Raw genomic sequence first — 12,507 nt, forward strand, 5'->3', positions numbered from 1 at the left:
ACAGACCTTGGAATACCAAATGAATGACAACCCAAGGTAAATTTCTGCCAGTGAGACTTCATACTTCTATTACCGTGGGCAAGTCCTTTGACCTCCTACGGCCACAATCCCTCATCTTTAAAATGAGGGGATTGAATTGGAATCCTCTCTAGCTCTAGATTACAGTACAGAGCACCAGGCCTGCAAACCAGGAAGACTCATCTCTCTAAGTTCAAATCTGGCCTCGGATGCTTAGTAGCTGTGTGACCCTGGGCAAGTCACTTCACCCTGTTTGCCTCAGTTCCTCGCATGCAAAATGAATTGTAGAAGGACATGGCAAAACACTCCATTACCTTTGCCAAGAAAATCCCACCAAAAGTTGGACATGAGTGAAAAATGACTGAACCACCAACCAACAGTGCTTATCCAGTGTTCTTCAGATTGTGTGTTTAAAGGGTGCTTACGGATGGAATTTGTAAAAGGCTCCCCTTGTCTTCCTGCATAATAAAATAAACAAATGAACAAACAAACACCTACTACCTCTGACTTCCTTGGGACACTTGGATCAAGCCTCTAGTTATGCAAAAAGTGGCTCACTCTTCTAGATGTGCTTTTCTCCCTCCCAGGACCAGAACCAAGGACAGAGACCAGAGTCTCAGGGGAAGAGCTAGTCTCTTTGTAGCCTCAATGGCCTGCATTTACCAGATTGACTTGTATACTAATAATAAATCCAATGATTAGATCAACTGAATATGAGGATCTGACTAGTTACTGATCTCCCAGATTAGACTGGCAAAAGACTTTAAGATAATTGAGGGACAGGACTGTCTCTTCTGCTTTGTCTTAATTCTTTCACACCCTGGCTCCTACTGACCTTTGCAGGCTTCTTATTTCTCATTTCCCTTCATGCATTCCCAGGGACAGATAAACTAGCCTTCCTCACCCCGACACCTCCCTTCTCCATGCTTTACACCATTCCTCCTGTTTATGGAATGTTCTCCCTCCTCACCTCTGCCTTGGAGAATCCCTTCTTTCCTTCAAATATCAGTTTGTGTTATCCCCTTCTAATTTCTTTCCTGGCTCCCAGCTGCTAGTGCCTTTATCCATGGATCTGGCATTCATTTTGTATTAAAAATGTTACTCCTTAAGATTTAGTCTTTTCAGCTATAAAACTACCCCCCCCCCCGCCTTGGTTTCCTGCTATTTTAGTTGATGAGTGTCTTATGTAGCCCCTTGTATCCAGGGAGGCTCTAGCAATGCTTCATTTAGTTTCCCAACCATCTTCCAGCCAGCTGCCTTGCAATCGTGTGTGTGTGTGTGTGTGTGTGTGTGTGTGTGTGTGTACTGTCCATTATACATTCCCCCTTTCCATTTCTGGAACCATAAATCAATCTGCCATTGCTATAGGCAATCTACACCCTTTTGGTTCTGGCTGCCATTCCTGTTACTTTGCAAACCTAAAGGCTCCTTCCTGCCCACTGCTAACTAGCTGCCTCCTCCCTTGGAATGAAATTTCACTGAGTATCAGGGAGCATCTTTGCCTTGGGTTTTCTTTCTTAGACTCTTCACCCATATCTCCATTACTGACAGTACTTACACATCGTAGGAGCTTAATAAATATTTGTAGAATATAGTCCATAGTGAATTCACAGAAGTTACATAACTGGGGAGCTTCTGGCTGAAGTGACTGAGTCTATCAGCTGATGGAGAAGAGCCCCTGGCCATGGGAGCTTGTTGTGAATTCTGAACTGTTGCAAGAAACAAGTGGCCAAAGTATCCATACAATTTTTATAAATGAGGCAATCTCTGGATTGGAAATGCCCATTATTCCCTCAAAGCTCTCAAAGAGGAGAAAAAGAGCAATGGAAAACTCTCTTAGACATTCAGTCCCCCTTCTCCCAGTGATTGATATCTGAAGGATTGGGGCTTGCTAGGGAACTAGACAGATCAATCTCTTGCTTTCAGGATTCCCTGCAGAGTTGCACCTGTATTTTTCTCTTTTTACAAGCCTGAGCCACACATCATTGTGAACACTTCATGGTCAGGGACAGCTTTCTGGGCTTTCTCTTGTACTAATTCATAATGACTGATCCAGGCTCAGCCATAGTGGCCACTACCATGTTCCATGTTCAACAAAAGACATTCCTTTGGAAGGAAGGGAGATGGGATGGCTCAGTGGAAAAGGCACTGGTTCTGAGGTCAGAGATTTGGATTCAAATCCTGCCATTGCTGCTTATTAACTCTGCCCAAACCACTTAACCTCCCTGTCCATCAGTTTCCTTATCTGTAAAATGAAAAAGTTAAACTGGATGGGCTCCAGGTTCCCTTCCAGCTCCGCTGATCTTAATCATGCTGATATTCACATGTGGATTACTGTGAAGGGTTCTGGGTCCCGTAGCATAGTAAGTGCATTGGAATGCTAGAAAGTTCATAGGACAGCAACCAAAATGGTGAAGGATATCAGAGTCATGACAAATGAGCATCAGTTAAGAGAAATGGGAATCTTAAATATGTAAAGGTTTGTGTGGAGCATACTAGCTGGCTTCCAGCATATGAAGGGCTATTACATGGACAAGGGATTAGGCTTGTTCCATTTAGTCCCATTTGGAACAAGCGGTGGAAATTGTACAGAGGCATATTTAGGCTTTATTTCCTAACTATAAGAACTGTTGCAAAGGCAAAGGGACAGGGTAGGGAGGTGGTGATGTTTCCCACACTGAAAGCCTTTGGACACTGGCTGGACAACCACTTGTGGCATACATTGGATACGAGTCTCTTTTGCAGATATGAGTCAGAATCAATGCCCTCAAAGGTCTCTTGTAGCTTCTTTAGTGATTCTCTGATGCTGTTCCATCAGCCTTACATTTCAAGAACTAATACGATGCAAGAATTTATAGGGCTCTGTCTGGGGTCAGTATAGCAAGAACTGTGGTTTCATTAGTCAGTCCTTCTTCCATAAGAGTAAAGGGCAACTCTGCCATAATTTAACACATGGAATTATTCATTTTATGTGAAAGAAACAGGTCATTTCCTAGTTCCTATCCTTCTACCACTGAGGGTCTCAGATCTGAGTTAGGCTTGTCCTGCTACTATCATTAATAATAACAATAACAACAGCAACAATAATATTAGTTAGCATTTATATAGTACTTTAAAGTTTGCAAATTACATATTTTTTATGAGTTCCTCACCATAGATTTTTAAGGTAGGTGCTCTTATTATCTCTATTTTACAGGTGAGGAAATTGAGGCTGAGAGATTAAATGACTTGCCAGAATCACATATCTAATAAGTGATTGAGTCAGAATTTGAACTCAGGTCTTTTTAAAGATATAAACCCTTCTCTAGGTCCAAACATGAAGCCCATATAATGCTGCAGTACTTACCAGAGTGTCTCATGGTATAATTTTGAAAGGCCGAGGTGATCTTCATCCTGCCATGAGCCACAAAGACATGAGACCTCTGTATGTTGAAAAGCATTAAGCATATTCCATAAGCATGTGATAATCACCTACTGAGTGCAAGGTCCTGTGGCAGATACTGAAGAAACCCAACTACAGCTGTCTCTGCCCCCAAGAGCTTGGGATTTGAGAGAAGAGATACAACACTTACATTAAAAACTAAAGGAAAACACGAATGCAGTAAGCAGGAGAATGGCGAGAAGGAGATCCAGAGTTTTAACTAGGGAGAATAGTAAAGGCCTTAGGTCAAGGAACAGAAAAATAAAATCAAGCCAGAGGAAAAAACCTTATTTCTCCGTGATCTAAGGAGAATGTAGGCTTTTTCTGGTCAGGAATGGTTACCTGTGGTTTTATATATTCAGTACCTAACACACTGTCTTGGAAATAGAAGGCAATTCATAAATGCTTGTTAAATTGAAAAATAAAAGAAAAAAAGAATGAAATAAAATCACTACAACGTATTTCATTATAAGAGAAACAAGCCTGGTCATACCATCACTGCCTGGAACATGGGAGCCTCTCTACATCTGAGTTATTCAGGGAATATTCAGCATGGAAACCTGGGGGAGATCATATCCTTTTTGTGCATGTAATAATGGTCCTTTGTTATTCCTTTGCTATTCTGTCCTAATTAAAGCTTTGCTGTTCAATTTATTGTTTCTGCTTTGCCTGTTGTTAGAAAAGGTAGTGGTTGGGGACTGAAGATCTTGAATACAATGATTTCTCTGAACATTCCCTACTTGGTTTTTCAAGGAGTTCCATTAACTTGTAGGCTACCCTGGCTTTCTTCAAGTTCCAGGTAAGGTCCTGACTTGTGCAATGTGTCATTAATTCTAGTGCATTCCCCTTACTAATTATCTCCAATTTATCCTGTCTATATCCCGTTTTTTACGTAGATCATTTTATATTGTCTTCTCCATTGGTACTGTGAGTCTCCTGAGAGCTGTGACTGGATTTTTTTTTTCTTTATTCTTGGTCTTTCTTTTTGCTTAGCACTGGGCCTTGCTCAGAGCAAGCACTAAGACATATTTTTTTTTTGTTTTTTGTTTGTTTGTTTGTTTGTTTTTTTACTTTACCTCACTTGACAGGTAGGTCTTGTGCTACAAATTAAAGAAAACAATTTAAAACTATGAGATTTCAGTGCTTTTTGGTACATCTTCTGTAGGGTAAATTCTTTCCTCTATTTTTTCTTTTTTATTTTCCTTTTTTTTTTTTTTAAGGCAATTGGGGTTAAGTGACTTGCCCAGAGTCACACAGCTAGTAAGTGTCAAGTGTTTGGTCTGAGGCTGGATTTGAACTCAGGTCCTCCTGATTTCAGGGCCGGTGCTCTACCCACTGTGCCACCTAGCTGCCCCTTATTTTTTCTTTTCTTTTTTTGTTTGTTTTGAACACAAAAAAATTTATTAGCATAAAAAAATACATGTCTAGTATCCAACATTAAAACCAGGTCATACATATGTATGTAGGTTCTTTTCCAGTAATTACTGAATGCTCTTATCTCTCAGCTATGCTGTAAAGAATGTGCACTTATGTAAACATATCTTAACTTACCAAAGAAAGGAAACTTGCAGATGTAGCAGTGTATAGCTACTGAACACACCAAAAAGTTAGAGATGGGAAATTACAATTATATCTTGCTGCATTGAATATTTCTGTAAGAACCTTAGAAATAACAGGAAATGTGGACAAAATATTTCATTTAAAATGAGGTAAAGTCATATGAAAATGTTTTTAGAAGCAAATAACACTAATGTTAAATGTTGAGATGAGAATATTAACAAAATTCCTGGAGAATTCTTTTTGATACTTGCATAGTTTAGCTTACCTTAAAAAAAAAAAACCAAAATACTGTTAGAAAAAGAGGCAGTTATCTGGTATCACTTAAATGTGAGTACTTAAGTACTTTTCTCGTTTTGAAAAAAAAAAGTGACATATACAACACTAAACAGAAAAAAAGAATGTTAAATTCAGGGTTATCATTTATTTCAAGTTGCCTTTTGAATAGGAAATTAAACAGAAGTAAACAAGTTAAACATTAGTGGCCAAGTTATTCTATCAGCTAACCTTTGCCTTAAAACACATTTTGTCAAGTTTTCACACTTGAAGCCAAGGTGTATAGGACTTCAGGAGAAGAAACAAAGTGTTTCAGAAAGTCAGCCCAAAGACTTAACAATTAAGTTTTTTTTCGCCTCATATGGAAGAGAGTGAGAATAAACTAGGTTCAAGACTCTCATTAAGGACATGATTGCTTAAAGCACTATATAGCTAAGTCATGCATTTGTTTTAGCGGTAGAATGAAGGTTACACCTAAGCTTCCTAAGCTTATTTCAAGCTAAGCAGCCACTACCACTCATCTGGCCAGTTCTAGTCAAAGTAGGATTACAGGGTGCCACTTTGATGGATATCACAGGTCCAACAATAGAAACATCCCTACAATGAACTGACATTACAAATATTAACTTTGATTGTTGAAATACACAGTTTTTCAAACATTTTTTGAATTGGAACTTTGTTGGCATCTTGCATAATGCATTTTTCGTGCAGCATTAAGACATTCATGGAGAGCCATTTGGATGACATCCAGAGTGGGTGGTCATCTGGGATGACTGGAGTTGGAGGAGTAACTATAGTCTATCCTGCTTTCTTGAAAAGTTCAATCTGATGACAGAGACAGCCAGAGTTGGAAAGCACAAGACCAGGTCCAATGATATTTAAGGTGGCATCACTATGCATTGGATTGGAATCTTTAAAGGAGACAACATGCACCCTATGCCATGGAATCAATGATTTCATTTCCAACTACAATCAGAATGTCTCTCTGGGCATTGCACCATACAAATCTGTAGACTCAAAATCTGGTGTTTTGTGCTTGAAAGGCCAATCAATGGGATCAGACCTTTTAACAGTCACTTCTTCCATTTTCAAAATATTGCACATTTCTTCAATTTCAGCATCAGCCTTTTTTAGATGCTCCTTGGGAAGATACTGTCCTCTATGCTGCTGGTAAAATGGCCAATACCTTCCATATGTGATGGCCTTAACTTCCACAGTGAATGGTGGAACACAGGCATTTTCAGCTCTGCCTACAATCACCTCCTCAAGTGGGTCCCATTCATTATAGGAGGAGACAGGGCAGTCGTTAGGAATAGGATCTGTGGCCTTGCCATCAGCAGCAAAGGAGTTTCTGGAGGCTGCTGCAACCTAGGTGCTCTGGAAAGTTCGCTGCACTCATCCTGTAAAGACTCTTTCAATCCGGGACCCGATGTAATGCATCGCCTCGGCCCCTGGCTCCCTCGGCGCAGGCACCAAACCCGCAGCATCTCCCCGAGAGCAGCTGGTCCGCGATCCCAATGGTCTCCGCTGGGGCTGAGCAAACGGCTGGCTCCCACCTACATCCCACGCAAGCGACACATGTCGGTAGATTCTTTTCTTGAAGACACTCCTGTATTCTTATCCAACTCAAATGAAGAAGAGAGCAATGGGGATTTCCTCCTGGCTCACATGTCGTCAACCTAGTTTTACTAAGTTGTGTAAGTGGGACACACATGTAGTGAAGGAATTCGAATATACCAGCATCAAGGAGCTTAGGATAGGCTAATCTACTTGGGTTCTACTCTCTGAAAATCATTATTATTAGAGTCTGTGATAGCTCAGAATTAACCATGCCAATGCCTCCCTGGGTCACCTTTGATGTTGCCTTCTGTCAAATCTGTGCTTCAAGAGCAACATCTCTGCCTCATTCCATGGGAGGATTGCTTTTCATTTTGTTTCTTTTTTTTATAGACCAATATATTTAATGATCATTGACACAAAAATACCAAATGAATTATGAGCAAAGAGACTTACACAACATATATTAAAGATTATCCAGGCTGGCCATATTGGATTCTTGGCTCTAGAAATACAGGTTTGGTGCAACATAAAGAAAAGTATAAACAAAATGAACCATAATAATAACCTCATGACTGTATCAAAAGATGCTGAAAAGGTTTTTTGATGAAATCCAATATCCATTTCTCATTAAAATACTCTAATGCAGAAGTGTCATACACAGCCTGAGGGCCGCATGTGTCACACACTATTGCCAAGTAGAACAGGAACCAGATTAAAATGTAATAGGGAAATACTCATGGGAGGATTTCAGCAGATTGGTGCTATTCCTGGTTCTTCTGAAAGAGATAAAACTCCTAATATATAGTCAAAGAACTGACTTTCTTTCCACATTATTGGCTAGGATTAGATTATGGAGCTCATTGGTATAGGAAATGGACAGTGGGAAAAACAAACAAACAAAAAACCCTCTTTTTGAAGGCAAGAAAGGTTGCTACTTGACAAAAGTGGCCCGTAAAGAGAAGATTGGAGTGAATGCATGACTAGAGTCTGGGAGAGGCAGTTACCAATCAGGAGAGCCAACCCCAAGGGCACAAGTGTCTTCAGGGTGGCAAGGTGGAGGTTAGAGAGGAAAAAGCAGAAGAGGTATGAATGAAACATGCTTCACTTCCTCTTTCTTCCATCTATAGGACTTTTAGAGGCAAAACTTTAGATAGTTAGAAAAAATATGTAAAAGAAAAAATATATAAAAAAATGGCTCCTATAATAATAGCCAAAACAAGAAGAAAATAAAAGGGGGGTGAGAACATTTTCTCAAATACTCCTGCTCTTGCTTTCTCCGGCCATCGCCATTCATCACTTCAAGGTTGGGAGAAAAGATGATACAGAGACAACAGAGGTTGACAATGTTGCCATCTCTATGCAGGTGACCTGCCTTTCTTGAACTCCAGTTTCTCAGTTCCAACTGCATACTGGGGAGTGCAGTATATAGAGAACCTGGCTTAAGATCTGAGTTCAAATCCAATCTCTGACACTTTTCAGCTGTGTGACCTAGGCAAGTGACTTAAGTTCTGTTTGCCTTCACTTCCTCAACTATAAAACTGGTCTAACAGTTCCCTTTACCTACCAGGGGAGGATCGAAAGAGATATTTATAAAGTGCTTAATGCAGTGACTGGCATATAGTAGGTATTTAATAAACATGTGCTTCCTTCCTTCTTTCCTTCCTTCCTTCCTCTACCTTCACAGCCCATAGTCATCTCAAACTCAATATGTCTACAACTGGATTAATTATATTTTCCCCTAAAACCACTCCTCCAAAACTCCATACAGCTTCTGAGGGTACCAGCTTCATTCCAGCCATCCACCCCAACACATACATTACAATCCATTCTCCATAGAGATACATCAAACTGACATTCCTTAATTAAGTTTCCTGCTGTGTGATTTCCCTAAATCTTCTGCTCAAGAAGGTTTAGAGTTTCCTTTTTGTTTTAACTTTTGTTTCATTTTGTTTTTGCTGGTAGAGAATAGGAGCCTTTCTATTTTTTTTAATACATTCTTTTTCCCCTGGTCATGTAATGGTTTTGCCTCCAGTAGAAACATTTGTTTGACATCAAGGCTTCTGTGTTTCAGGATCCTTCTAGACTTGGGATACTTTAGGTGGGAATATTTGATAGGAATAATTGTTCTGTGGGTGATTTTTTGGGTGCTTTAGTGCCAGGAGGCCGTAGATGAGACAGTTAGCTAAATTAAAATGTCATTCCAGTCACTCTTGGCAACTCTATGACCCCAAATTCTTCTAGTGAACAGGGAGCAGAAGATTGTTCCAAAATGGAATAGGGTTCCTTAGTGGACATTGGATTCCTGCAACCAGAATCCTTCAGGTCAATGCTGTGAGATCACATATTAAAGGTGTTGTCCCTGGGATTCAAGATCTGTGCAGGATAGATGCCTTAAGTCCTCTGAGTTTCTTCTCAACTTCATCTCAATTATTTTATGACTGATTCTAGGAAGAGGGCTTTTAAGGAGCTGGGATTGCTTATCTCCCCCATTCCCCACCCCAACACATTTGCATCTCTTAGTGTCTCTTCCCACCTAAATTCTATCATTTGATTCAAAGCTCTAAATGGGTCTTGCATATTGCATAAAAGAGATCCTGGGAATAGTTGTAGCATAAATAAAACATCACATTTATTTTTAATGGAATCTAGGCTGACTCTTTGCTGCAGCATTTAAAGGACACTGTCAAATTCCACATTTCCCTTTTGAATACTCTACATATATTTCACTTCAGATGCTTCTATTAAATCCTTTGCTTCCACACTCATTTCTAACCTTTGGCCTATGTAGGGATCTCCCCTGTGTGTCAGCCTATATTCAAAAGAGCTAAAAAGAATATTTGGAGAATTGTATTGAGCATTGAGCATTTCACCTCATACTCTCTCTTCTTCTTTAAACTCCATCTACTTTTTTTTAAAGTTTTAAAACTAGATTGATAATTAAAGGGACTGCTTTTTCCTTTTTTCTTCATAACAGACAGCACTATGTGAGCCTTCATCTGTGTTTGAAATCAGAACTCTGTGGCTAAAGACATGCAGCACAGAAAAACAATTAGAAAATTTTCAGCTTATTGGTGAACACTTGTGTGAAAAATAATCCTTTGTTAAGTTAAGTAAAACTATGTACCTTCATTCCATATGCCAATATGGGAGAGCTTTGGCCACTTCTGGACTACTGTTATTAGATGCATGGTGCTTGGAGCTTAAATACATTTTCACTCATCAAGATACAGCATCCACTTAAACAAGTGATTGACTTTGATCATAGACACATAAGTAAAACACCAATTGATAGACCTGATCATCATCATTGCTGAGAATGGTTTTTGAATTTTACTACAGCATGATTATGTACACATGACTTACTTTACATTTGTTAACATCATATCTATACCATCATATCACATATGCTAAAGCATAAGAGTAGATTTAACCCACTAGGAATGCCAGCTAATACATGCACACAGAGTATACTAGGGGCAAAATGATTTTGACCCAAGTTTGGAAATCACTCTGATAATCATTATATTTCAGAGTTGGAAAGAACCTCTATGGCCCATCTAGTTTGACCTGGGGAAGGATGTGAGAGAGAAAAATTCCTGTAGAACCTTCCCAAGCAGTGGTAGTACAACCTTTGGGTGGAGTTCCCAAGGATAAGATGCCTATTCCTCCTGGAGGCAGCCGGTTCCATTTAAGTTGATCTCTGTAGCTGCCAGTCATTGTTTTGAGCTCAGCCTTTGGAACCCTGTGAATAAGTCTTCCATGTGAAAGCTCTGTAAATATTTGAAGTCAGATACTGCAGTCCTACTTCTCTGTCCCACTCTCCAATGTCTTCAGTGCTCCAAGCTGAATATCTTCATTTTTTTCCAGTGAATCCTCAAGAAGGCATAAGTTTAAGGTCCTTCACTGGTTGCTTTCTTATGGATAATTTCAATATTAGCTGAATAAAACATACAAACAAACCTATCAGTGAATGAATGAAAGAATGGTATTTCCCACATGGTAAAACTATACATTTCTAGAAATCAGCTATCTAGCAACCTCTACTATGTTTGAAATAATTAAGAGATTAAGATAATTAAGAACTGTGGAGTATTAAAGAAAAACGTCTAGGCAGTTAAAATTGGTGTCACAAAGTCCATATCTTGGAGTCCTTTCATTTCTTTTCAGGAAAGTCCCCCAGGCCCTCACTCAGTGCTTATTATTCTTACTTTGCCTTAAATTCTGTCAGAGGGAGTCAATTGACCTTCCTTAGTCACAGTAGATCACAAGGAAGAAATTACAGTGGAGAGAGGGCCCCCTGACAAACAAGAATGTTGACAACAAATACGGGAAATTATCAGCTTTGAAGTGAAGAATCCAAAGAAATCATACATTGCCAGTACCAGAACTCAAAACTGACCAGTAGCCACTGACCATTAAGGTTCTGGCCAAACTGTTCATGATCTGTGCAGTAGGGATCCTATGGGGATCCTGGAACAGTCAGGTGCAGTTCAGAGAGACGACTCTGAGACATCCAGAAAAGGTTAAATTGTCATATCATGGGGTCTCTGTTAAAAGTCCTCCACTGAAGCCTTTCATGGCTTGAAGACATTCCTGGGTTCTTGCAAGCCATGCTAGGGAAGTTGTAGCTTCTATCTGGTCCTGCCAAAGGGGTGGAGGGTGGAGGAGAGGTTTCCACTGTAGGCCTGGGGGGGCAGATTCAGACTGCTTACTGGGGGTCTCTAGCTACTTTGGGAGAAACTCCTTATCAACTCAACCCCAGGGTAATACATTGCCTTAGATGCACCTGCTCTCGGATCACCTGCTAAGCAATAAGGGATTGGATGTATCAGTCACTATAGGTAAGTCCCACACTGATGAAATTGTAGGTCTGAAGAAACCGAAGCCTACCTTGCTCATGCCAGTGGGGAAGTGGCCAGTGCATGTTATAAACATTTCTATCCCCCAAGTTTAAATGAGTCTTGGCATATAGCAGAGAAGCCCTCAGCTCCTGGCAAAGTGTAGAACAGCTGATTCCACAAGCCTCCTGGACAATGATGACTGTTGGCTCACTGACATTATCCAGTGTCTCAAAGCTACAAACATGCTGTGGAATTATTTCATTCGACCTTCACAGCAACCTTGAGAGGAAAGTAGCACAGGCATTGTTATGCCCATTTTACAGAGAAGGAACCAGAGGCTCTCGGGGTTAAATGACTTCTCCAAGATGGTCTGCTAGGATATTGGAAAGAGAACTAATTCATTTTGGAATCAGAGGACCCAGGTTCAAATCTCAGAATGACCCCTTAATGTGTGTGTATGTGTGTGTGTGACCTTGGACAATGCATCCTTGCCTATGAACACAAAGGGTTGTAAAGTTGGTCAGGCAATAAACATTTATTAAGTGACTACTGTGTGCCAGGAACTGTACTAAACACCGAGGATACAGAGAAAGGAAAAAAACAGTTCTTGCCTTCAAGGAGCTTACAGTCATATGGCAAATGATGAAAGTAGACAATATGCTAAATTTGGAAACTGAGGACCTGGGTTTGAATCCTAGCTTTGGCATTTACTATCTTAATTACCTGAAGTTACTTTCCCTTTCTGGGCTTCAGTTTCACCAACTGTAATATAGATATGAAAAGAGAAAGAGAGAGAGAGAGAGAGAGAGAGAGAGAGAGAGAGAGAGAGAGAGA

At 40.0% G+C, this 12,507-nt stretch overlaps 1 pseudogene; it reads right to left on the bottom strand.

The window, feature by feature from the left end:
- Positions 1-6,206: 6,206 nt before the first annotated feature.
- On the bottom strand, positions 6,207-6,759 carry LOC114033314 (annotated as a pseudogene).
- Between the last annotated feature and the right edge of the window lie 5,748 nt (positions 6,760-12,507).

Source organism: Vombatus ursinus, unplaced genomic scaffold, assembly GCF_900497805.2.
Source record: "Vombatus ursinus unplaced genomic scaffold, bare-nosed wombat genome assembly UNPS02006874.1, whole genome shotgun sequence".
Lineage (NCBI taxonomy): Eukaryota > Metazoa > Chordata > Mammalia > Diprotodontia > Vombatidae > Vombatus > Vombatus ursinus.